The sequence below is a fragment of the Eretmochelys imbricata genome, chromosome 25, assembly GCF_965152235.1.
Source record: "Eretmochelys imbricata isolate rEreImb1 chromosome 25, rEreImb1.hap1, whole genome shotgun sequence".
NCBI classification, from domain to species: Eukaryota; Metazoa; Chordata; order Testudines; family Cheloniidae; genus Eretmochelys; species Eretmochelys imbricata.
Genome location: NC_135596.1, coordinates 14,324,599 through 14,335,623, shown reverse-complemented (window position 1 = coordinate 14,335,623; position 11,025 = coordinate 14,324,599).

Below are 11,025 nucleotides of genomic sequence, written 5' to 3'. Positions count from 1 at the left end.
AGGAGGACTTGTGGCACCTTAGAGACTAACCAATTTATTTGAGCATAAGCTTTCGTGAGCTACAGCTCACTTCATCAGATGCATACTGTGCAAAGTGTAGAAGATCTTTTTATACACGCAAAGCATGAAAAAAAGTGAGCTGTAGCTCACGAAAGCTTATGCTCAAATAAATTGGTTAGTCTCTAAGGTGCCACAAGTCCTCCTTTTCTTTTTGCGAATACAGACTAACACGGCTGTTACTCTGAAACATCTCTGCCCTGGGGAAACCCAGCAATGCAAATCGACTCGGGTAGCCTCAAAGCCAAGTGCAGCCCCAGCACCGGGCCCAGACCTTCCCAAGGGAGCACGTTCTTGTAGCCTCAGACAGAGCAGCATAGAGGGGAGGCCCTCACTGAACTCAGCTGCTTTTAGTAACTGATTTAGCTGTTTTACATCATGCACACTTATCCTGTGGAACTCTCTGCCACAAGACCTTGTCGAGGCCGAGAGCTGAGGAGGAGTCTAGGGCCAATCCCCCCAGTTCGGCGCCCGTTCAGTGCTGGGCCAAGAGGTTTCAGCCCGCAGTGGCTTTGATGTCTGCAGTCGCCTTCGGGCATGGCGAGCTCCAACCTGCACAGTGAGCTCCCAGCCAGCACTGAGCAGGTCAGGCAGGGGCTTGTGAGCAGAGCAGCATCTCCCTCAGCCCTGCCCCAGGCGCTGTCTCTTTCCCATGGTCCATAGGAAGGGCGGGACATGCTAGTCGGATTGTGGAAAGAGCCACTAGCATGATCTGGCCAGTGCAGAAAGGGAGGAGGAAAAAACAAGTCCCCCCCAGGCTCTGGGCAGCCTCGAAGAATATGTGAAGTGGAGTCATGTGAATAGCAGCTTGGGGAGGGGGTGGAAGCAGGGAACCCTTTTGATCCATCTATCAGAGTGCTCGCTGCCCCAGAGCAGCAGTGATCCCTATTGAGGCCAGGGAGTTGATGTGTGGCTGGCCCGTTTAATACCAGCGCCAAGCCGGGGGCACTCGAGAGTGTGTGCACTGCCTGGCCTGGGGCGGCCGATCGCCTTGGACCCACTGCTGCTCCCCTTCGGCCTGACCCCCGCTCTGTGCAGCGGTTTCTAACAGGCCCTTCATTGATGCTGAGCAGTGGGAGCGGCTGCCCTGCCTGCCCCTGCATTGCACCAGCGCCTGAGTGATCCGTCACTCGCTGCCCTGACTGCACCCAGGACGGATAGGTCTGGCGGAGAGAGGAAACCCGCCTCCCCAGCCCAAGCAGCCGGAGCGGAAATGGGGCATTGTCGCTGGCTTGGGATCTGCACGGCGTCCTTCATGCTGACTGTGTCCCCAGCACGCAGCGCAGAGCCCGGGGCCAGGGCGATCAGAGGCAGAGAGCTGGCGAGAAGGGAGCTGCTGCACAGCGGGGCTGCAGAGCAGACGGTTCTCGCCCTCTGCGGCAAGGAGGCAGCGGGTTCGACGGGAGGGTGACGAGATTTGGGCGTTACCAGGGCAGCCCAGGAGAATGACATCCTGTAGGCACAGAGCAATGCCGCCTTCCCCACCCTGCCCTGCCAGCGCATGGGGCCACACCCGACTCCGTCGAGCACGACACAGCTCCCCGGCCGCTCTGCCTGCGGGCTGGGGATGCCCTGCCCACTCGAAACTGGACTGCGATGCACCCACGTCACCCACTCAGCCCGCAGTCACAATCCCTCCCTGCCCCCGCAACCTGGGCTGGCTGGAGAGGGTGACTCCGGTCCCCCACCCGCCGCCAGGCCCCCAGCTGCTCTCGGGGGTCACAGGCGGCTGGGCTGGGAGGCTCCGGCGGAGCAGGTCAGCTCATTCTTGCTGGGAACAAAGACCGCCCTCCCCCCCATATTTCCTGGGCGCCGTTGAAGACATTTGGTAACCCCGACAGTGGGATCAGAGGTGACAGTGGCAGGAGGGCGCGATGCATATTCATGAGAGGAGCAAGGCCCTGACCTCGGTCGGGTGGGGGCCTCCCTGGCAGTGCAGACGGAGGAGGGATGGTCTCCAGGGACAGGATGCAGCCAGGGCCCAGCCATGCAGGCTTAAAGCCATGGCAGTCAGTGGAGTCACGCAGCATGGAGAGGCAGCAGAAGCTGCCCCTGATTCAGTGCCTCGGCCCTGGCTGACGTGGGGGTGTTGCTATATGGGGGCTTCCGTTCTCCAGCAGCCCCGTGTCACCCCACACTCAGGACCCAGCTGGAGCATGAGCCAGCTGACATCTTGCAGGGTCCTGAACCACGAGTGAGGCCCCCAAGCTGCCAGTCACTGAGAGGCCAGCAGTGAAGCTGGGGCTGGTCCTGGAGCTTGCATGGGCTGTGGACTCCCCCCTGGCCCTTGCTTCGCTGGACCCGGCACTGGATGGTTGTAATCCAGGCTAGACAGACGCCTGTCAGGGCCGAGCTGGGGTTCCTCGGTCCTGCCTTGGCGTGGGGCTGGACTCACTCACCCCGGTGGCTGGTCCAGCCCTGCCGGTCTCTGAGTCTATGCTCAGGGGCTGAGGAGCTGCTGTGTTGTGCGGGGTAATTGACTGTCTCGGCGCTGTCGATTCACCTAGCGCCGACCAACTGTCGGCCTTTCCCCAAGGAGGCCAAGTGTCAAAGTGCGGGGGGGCGGGGGGCAGGCTGGGGGCAGCTGAGCAAGGTCGTGGGTCTTTGATGTGAAAACAGGGGAGCAGTGAGAGCGGGTGCACACCCACAGCTGGGCAGAGGCAGAAGGCCTGGGGTCAGCGGGGTTCTATGGGGGGTGACCCCACTTGAGACGGGGTCAGGCTGGCAGCTCCCGGGGCAAGCGGGCAGCAATGGAAACGGGCTCGGTTCCGTGTTCCTCGCTGCAGGGTAAAGGCTGTGTGCTCCAAGGCGGTGCAAACAGGGCACGTGTGCCCCGTTGTGCTCACGCACCCTCTGCTGGGCGGGTGCAGCCGGGCGTGCCGACCGTGTCTGTGTGTACACGGACAGGGTTGCAACCTCAGCTGGAGGGGAGCAAATGGGCACTGACACCTTGCCCATATGCTGGGAAACGGGCCCTGCTATTCAGCCGCAGGGCATTGCAGACAAACCACCACGGGGTCTGGAGGACAGCACAGGTCTCCACTTCCAGGAGTAGCCGCCGTGGTGCCGCTCCTGTCTTTCGCTGCTTTGCTGGAGGGACTGCCCTTGTCCTTTTCCTTGTAGCCCATCACCCATCCACCCCCAGGCTCCCCACAATTGTCCTGCAACCGTACGCAGGTGCAGACTCCAGAACGGTGGAGACTTGGGGCCGTTCCCAGCCGTGGCGTCTTCCCGCTGGAAGCAAAAGGCCTGTTTATCAGTGCTGTATACACGGGGAGTCCCAGCAGCCCAGTCCGGACGCCTGCGGAGTTCAACAAGGCACTGGGAGCGAGAGCTGCAGGGCGCCGGCCGGGAACTGGGTAGTAGCAATCTGGCAGGAGGAAAGTGCTGTGTGTTTCTTCCCAGGACAGGGTAGGAACTGGAGGTAAGAAAGGCTTCTCTGGAAACGCCCTGAGGGGGTGGACCCAGCAAGGAAATGCTGCAGTTAAAACAGGAGCACTCGACTCACATGGATTTCAAGGACAATTTCAGTTTGTAGGTAATTGCTGCAGAAAAATTATCCCTTCCGCTGCCAGAGCCTGGGCACCGCTGGATCCCGCTGAGCCCACGGAGCTAATTACCCAATACACAGGACACCAGCCCAACGGGCACAGAAATAGGTTCATGGCAATTAGCATGTCCCAGCCCTGTAACAGGAGTCAGCTCCAGCAGCCCTGCCCTGGAAATGCAAGCCGGGCCGGGAGAAGATAGCCTCCCCTCCCCTCCAGGTCTCTCTTGGGAACACCCCAGTGGAAGGTCAAGAAGCTGTGCTGTCTGGTGGCTGGCAACGAAGGGGTTAATGGGAACGGATGACAGGGGCACCTCCGGCTGCAGGATCTCCAGCCTCAAAAGCCATGAGTCGGGCTCCAAAAATCTCCTGATTTTAAAAACGTTGGCTTGGGTTTATTGGCTCTGAGGCCTTGGAGCCGCGCTGGCTGCAGGGTTTCTGAGGCTTTGAAAGCTCTTCTCATGTCACATCGGAACAAACCACATGGCGAGTTTTTGTGAAGTGGGGTTTTGGCGAAGGTCCCTTTTCGGCATGCAAGGCCAGGTTTGCAGGCCGGATCTCGCTCTGGAACCGAGCGGGGAGTCCGCCAGGGACACGGGAACCTTTCTGTTGAAAATGTTATCGACAACCAGTAATGGCTCCACAAAGCATTCTGACTCGGAGGCAAAGGGGTTTTCTGAGGAAAACACATTTTGTTGAAAACATTCCGACCAGCTCTTACTTTTGAGCCCCTAGGTTTCCATTCACCAGCTTTTCCCTCAAACTTCAGGGCCGGGGGCGCTAGCTGAAATGAAAGCCGGAAGTCTCGCATGAGTCACAGGACTCCAGGAGCTGGGGCTTTGCAAAAAGCACCAAATCTCACGAGACTCACGATAAGATCACGAGAGATCACAACACTGCGTCTGATTAGCCCCATCCCAGTGGCCTGTTGTTTCAAGCACTGGCCGTGGTTTCGGTTCCCAACAGCCTAATCCCATGCAAGGAATGTGACATCCATATAGGTTTCATGAAAGATGAATGTCTATGGGCCTGGCCCATGTGCGCTCAATCCCCCCAGGGCCAAGCAGAGGGAGAGTTTTCCTGAGCAAAGCCAGTAGGATTCGAGCCCAAAGGCGGGGAAACCCCTGTGCTGACTGCACCGGGAGGCGGGCAGAGGGCTGGAGCCACTCCCAAGGGAAGCATGACCGTAGGATGGTGCAGTGGTTAGGACGCTAGCTGGCAACCTAGGTTCAATTCTCTGTCCCTCCACGGACGCCTGGGTTGAGTCACTTACCGGCTCAGTTCCCATCTGTCAAAGGGGGGTGATATGATTCTTCTGAGGTGTGTTATGGTGGCACATCAGAGCCCTGATCCTTGCTGCGCTAGGCGCTGTACAAACACAGAACAAAGAGATGGTCCCTGCCCCACAGAGCTTACAACGGGGTGTTGGGGGATAGCTACCTTAGGAATTGTCAGGGGCCCGGTCCCTACGGTGATGGATTATGTCACGGTAAGGACCACAGATAGTGTAACAGCACTAAAACCAGCCACAGGCCAGGTTTCATCTGTGCCAAGTAAGTTCCCATTGCCCATGTCCCTGGAGAAGGGACTTTCCCCGCACGCTGGACGGGGACGCCTGGAAACGTGTAAATATGGAGCAGGCCTGCAGACGTGGGCTGATTGCTGGTCTCTGCTGCGGCCAGTGCGGGGAAGCCGCCAATGTCATCCCCCGGCCGCCCCCTTCTCTTTCTTGCCTCTCCCCTCTGTGACTGGCCTGGTGTGGAATCCGCCCCCATCCCGAAGCAGAGGTTTCCCAGGGGCTGGCCCTTGGACAGGCTGACCTGCGGGTTGAAGGTCAGTGCTCTTTGCTCAGGCCCCTTTTCACATTCAAATGGGGGCCTCGGAGCTTTGTGAGCCTGAGCCGGGGTCAAGCTTCAGCGAGAGCGAAAAGAAAGGACCGGGGCTGCTGCCCCGGCTTTCAAGTCCCCTCTCTGTTCTGGTCTGTTTTCAGGGCGAGCGCGGGAGGGAATCGTTCATGCGGAACCCGCGCCTCACCTCCCACCCAAGGCCCTTTGCTGACACGAGCGGGGCAGGCCTCTCTTCCCCCGTGTGAACGAGGCGAAGGCAGCTTGTTATCCTTAGGGGAAGCTCCGTTCCCTGGTCACTGCAATGCAGCCACCTCTGGGTGGGACGCAGGAGCAGTTTAACCCAACAGGATGGAGCAGCACCATGCTGGGTACTGGTTCATGCCCACTAGTGAATTGCCAGCAGCAGCTGGTTCCCGGAGACCCCAAATCCCCAATTCGTTGGACACCCTCGGCTTCTACCCTGGGGTGGCTGAGGGCCTGGTAGGCCCTGGGTGGGGGTTAGGACTAGCATTCTGGCTGCCCTATGGGCCTTGCAGTTGCTGGGGAACAGCCCCGGTCACAGCCCCTCCTGGCCATGGAGTGCTCCTGGCTCCAGGCCCTCTGCACTGGGGGCATCCCTGGGGTGCTGTGCAGCCAGGCAGCAGGCCTCACTCTGGCCCCAAGTGTTCTCCCATCCAGGTACTGACCTGGTTCCCCTTGTGGCTGGGCCCGATGAACAGCGCCAGGTGCTGTAGGAACCATCAGACAGGAGGAGAGCCGAGGTCCCATGAGTCCTGTCTTGGCCTGCTCGACAGGCAGGTTCAGGAAAGTCACTGTGGACAGGAAGGGGGTGACAACCGGGGCCACACAGGGCTGGGGAGCACTGGGCACAGCCCTGCCAGCCTGCTAGGCTCCCCTGGGACCGAGGCCCAGGGTGCCCATGAAAAAATCACAGTATGCAGAGCTTAGCAGTGAGCTAGAGCTTCCCCCCACCGCTCACCCAGCACCTGACATAACAACCCCTCCTGAAGGATCCAGGGCAGGGAACCCCCGGGGTACCCAGCACCCCTCCCTGTGTGGCAGAGGCTCCAAGGGTGACCACTGCGGGAAATCCAGCGGTGCCCAGGCTGGCTGAATGCTCCAGAGGCGGCTGCTGAAGCAGGGGGGAGGGTTCTGGGCCCGATGAAGACAAGCCAAAGGGGGATTTGAGCAGCTTTCCTTCCCTGTCTGGGCTCCTTGCATCATTCAGGCAGGTTGCTTTGTTCCAAGATTAACCCTGGAGCCTTGCCAGCAGAGCCGCAGGTGTGCAGCACCTGGGCAGGTGAGGCCGTGCCTGTGGGGGGCTGGGAGCGGTGAGAGCTCAGCGACCATAGCACGTTGCCCCCATGACGCCCCTGGGCATCCATCCATACAGTGAAAACCGCGCTGGTAGATCCCCCCTTGCCCCTGCTGGGTATCTGTCTGTCTCTCCTTGTCCATTTGATCTAGGGGACTGGTTCTTATGATGCTCAGGCTTCTCTGGCAGCGTAAAAGGGTGGGCACAGCCCCTTGAGGATTCCCCTGGCACTGGGGGCCTCTGCAGTGGGTGTGGAGCTGGGGTGTCCCCCCAGCACTGGGGGGATGGGGTGAGGGGAGAGCACTGTGCTATGGTGGTTTTCTGCACCCCAGCACCCATAGTGGGCTATGGTGAACACCGCATAAGTTAAAGCAGCCCCAAGGCTGCTCCAGTTTATATCAGAGGCCAGCAGGGCCCTGCACAGCCCCAGAATAGAGGGAGTGCAAAGCCCCATGCACAGGAGCAGGAGAGCTGAGACTCAGGCCCTCGGTCTCTATGGGGACCAATTCAATGTACCAACTGGGCAAGAGAGCCCGTTGCTTCTGGGGTGCAGGGGCCTCGCTCTCCCATGGCAGGGCATTAGTGGTTCACATCCAACCCAGGCAGGGCGTGAGTAGAAATCAGGGAATGGAATGGCCTCTGCCAAACAAGCTGGTGGTCCCGGTCAGTGCTAGGTGTGGACGCTGTGCTGGAGTCCTGGGACCTTGTGTTTGGGAGGGAGTGGGGTTCCGGCCGAGGCATGCACTGCTCCAGTGGGTGGTTTCACTTTGATTTCCAGCTTCCAACAGGCCGGAAAGCTCCAAGCAGAACTCAGCCCAACCTCTGCCGGCGTTTCAGCTCCACACCACAGAATCCTGCACCTTGTCCACCTCCGAGGTTCCCCTGGCTCCCCGGGGGGCCTGCCTGGCGGGTTGCTCCTCTGGAGAACCTGGCCGGGGGCATTTCTGAATTGGCAACCAAACCCTGAAACCACGCAAGTTCGGCCAGCTTGGGGTGGTGCAGAGGGGGCGTGTGTGCTTGGGGAAGTTTTGTGTGTGTGTGTGTGTGTGCACGCACCGGCTCAGGGAGGTGGAGGGGGGTGTGTGTGTGTGTGTGTGTTAATGATTTGTAAGCCGCTCCAGTGTCCATGTCACTAAAACACCACATCAAGTTTAGCTGGGTTGTTACTGGGGCCCCTGAGCGTGGCCTTGTGGTTCAGGTGGAGGGTGGGAGTGAAGCTGTCTCGGATCAGGCAGCTGCTGTCCTAGGTGAGTGTTTTCATGCCTCAGTTTCTCCATCTGTACAGTGGGGGGTTGGGAAGCTGAAGTCAGTGACGTCTGCAAAGCGCTTGGGTATCTTCAGCTGGAAAGGCACCACGGCCTTGCATCCTTAGCACGGGGGCTCTCCACCCCAGAGAGGACCCACATGGATATTGCTGGGTTGGGATAAGGAGGGTTAATCTCCCCTGCTGTGTCCCCCCTGCCCCGGGCGCCTCTCTGGGCAGTCATTCCTTGTGCACATGGAGCCTTTCAGCCTCATCACGTTCTCTGTTCCTCCTGGGCTGTGTGATAACGAAAGCAGGGTGTTTGCAGCCTTAGCAGAGCTCGAGTCCTTCTGCCCGCGGCCACCGTCCCGAATCAAAAGAGGAACGGAACGGCTCTGTGGCCTGGTTCGGATCTCGGGTGTGGGCGGCTAGTGCTGGCTGAGTCAGGCACCACATGCAGGTCTTTCACAAACGGCCCCCCTCAGCTCTGCCAATGCCACTCAGCCCTGAGATGCAGCCCCCCTGCTGCTCCCCCAGGCCTGGGCTCCATGCACAGCTGTGCGGATGCCCCTCACTCCGGACCCTCAGTCCTGCCTGCTATTCCAACCCGGACTCCCGCAGCAGATCTGCTAGCGACCCACACTCCTGATCCACCCCTCCACCCCCCAGTTATTCCACTCTTGGGCCTCCCCTCACCCCACAGCTACCCCTCGTCCTCACCACCTCCAGGGCTGCAGTCCTTCCCGGGAGATGTCCACTCGCAAGCAAACAAGGGCAGACACATTCGGCCGGGGGGGGCATTTTCCTGTTCGAGATGTTTCCGTGGCCTACGGGGAGCCCCGCCAATGCCCGCCACATCCACGGTTCCCCTCTCCGCAGCCTTTCTCCCTGCAGGAGCCCAGAGTAGCAGCAAAGTTTTAATGCCACTAAAGAGGCCTTAACCCCTTCTGTGCCGCGGGATGTGCGCGGGGAGGGAGACATCCGAGAGCTGGCAGCAGGGACTAATGCAGGATGGGGCGCGGGATGAGGGATCATTCAGGACACCTGGGTTCTATTACTGACTCTGCGGTGTGACCATGGGCAAGTCACTTCCCCTCACCGTGCCTCAGTTTCTCCTCTCACTCTTTGTCCTGTCTATTTGGACTGAGGCAAAGGCTGTCGGTCCCTAAGTGTCTGGGCAGCACCCTGCACAGTGGGGCTCTGATCTCGTTGGTGATACCGTCACAAGTAAGAACTAGCCACAGGCTGTGAGCAAGAGGATGTGGGAATCAGACCTCACAGGGGAGAGGCAGTCACTGGGTTCTGGCCCCAGCAAAGGGAGCATGGGGCAGGACGAGGGGAAAGGAGCCAAGTCTCTTCCCGGCACTAGCCACAGGGCTAGCAGGCTGGCTTAACCCAGGACTTTCCTGTCACTGGGACAACGCTCTGAGCAGGGTCAGACGAGATATCTGGGTCTGGTGGCTGTGAGTGGAGAGGGAGGGGGACTGTGTGAGACACAGGGTCTGTGTGTCTCTGCCTCTGTGTGAGTGAGTGAGACGGTGTGTGTGCTCTGAGAATGTGTGTCTGTGTGTGACACAGTGGCTGTATGTGTGTGTGTGCACAGGAGAGAGAGACTGATCTGTGCTGTGTGATTGCGTCTGTGCTCTGTGCACGCTCTGTGAGTGTGTGTGAGACAGCGTCTGTGTGTGAGTCTGCATGTGTGTGTGAGAGGCCATGTGTCTCTGTGTGTGTGTGTACTCTATGTGTGTGTATGCTCTCTATGTGTGAGTGTATATATGCTGTAGGTGCATATGCTCTGTGTGTGTGAATACATGCTGTGAGTGAGTGTATATACTTTGTGTGTATAGTGTGTGTGAGTGTATATATGGTGTGTGTGTATGCTCTCTGTGCGTGTGTACATGCTGTGTGTGTGAATATATATATGCGGCGTGTAGATGCTCTGTGTGTATACGCTGTGTGTGTATGTTGCATGTGTGAGTGTATATATGCTGTGTGTATATGTGAGTGTGTGTGTTTGCGTGTATGCTGTGTACATATGTTCTGTGTGCATGTATGCTCTGTGTGTGTATGCTGTGTGCGTGCTGTGTGTGCGTGCTGTGTGCTGTGAGTGTGCATGCTGTGTGTGTGTATATATATGGTCTGTGTGTGTGTGCGTGCTGTGTGAGTGTGTGCGTGCTGTGTGTGCGTGCTGTGTGTGTGCGTACACGCATGCTGTGTTTGTGCTCTGTGTGTGTGTTCTGTGTGTGTGTGCTCTGTGTGTGCGTGCACGCATGCTGTGTGTGTGCTGTGTGTGTGCTGTGTGCGCGTGCTGTGTGTGTGCGCTCTGTGTGTGTGCGCACACATGCTGTGTGTGTATATATATATATGGTCTGTGTGTGTGTGTGCATGCTGTGTGTGTGCTGTGTGTGCTGTGTGTGTGTGTGCTCTGTGTGTGTGTGCTGTGTGTGTGCTGTGTGTGTGTGTGTGTGCTCTGTGTGTGCTCTGTGTGTGCTCTGTGTGTGTGTGCTCTGTGTGTGTGTGCTGTGTGTGTGTGTGCTCTGTGTGTGTGTGTGTGTGTGTGCTCTGTGTGTGTGTGTGTGCTCTGTGTGTGTGTGCTCTGTGTGTGCTCTGTGTGTGCTCTGTGTGTGTGTGCTGTGTGTGTGTGTGCTCTGTGTGTGTGTGTGTGCTCTGTGTGTGTGTGCTCTGTGTGTGCTCTGTGTGTGTGTGCTGTGTGTGTGTGTGCTCTGTGTGTGTGTGCTCTGTGTGTGTGTGTGTGTGCTCTGTGTGTGTGTGCTGTGTGTGTGTGTGCTCTGTGTGTGTGTGTGTGTGTGTGCTCTGTGTGTGTGTGCTGTGTGTGTGTGTGCTCTGTGTGTGTGTGCTGTGTGTGCTCTGTGTGTGCTCTGTGTGTGCTCTGTGTGTGTGTGCTGTGTGTGTGTGTGCTCTGTGTGTGTGTGCTCTGTGTGTGTGTGTGTGTGCTCTGTGTGTGTGTGCTGTGTGTGTGTGTGCTCTGTGTGTGTGTGTGTGTGTGTGTGCTCTG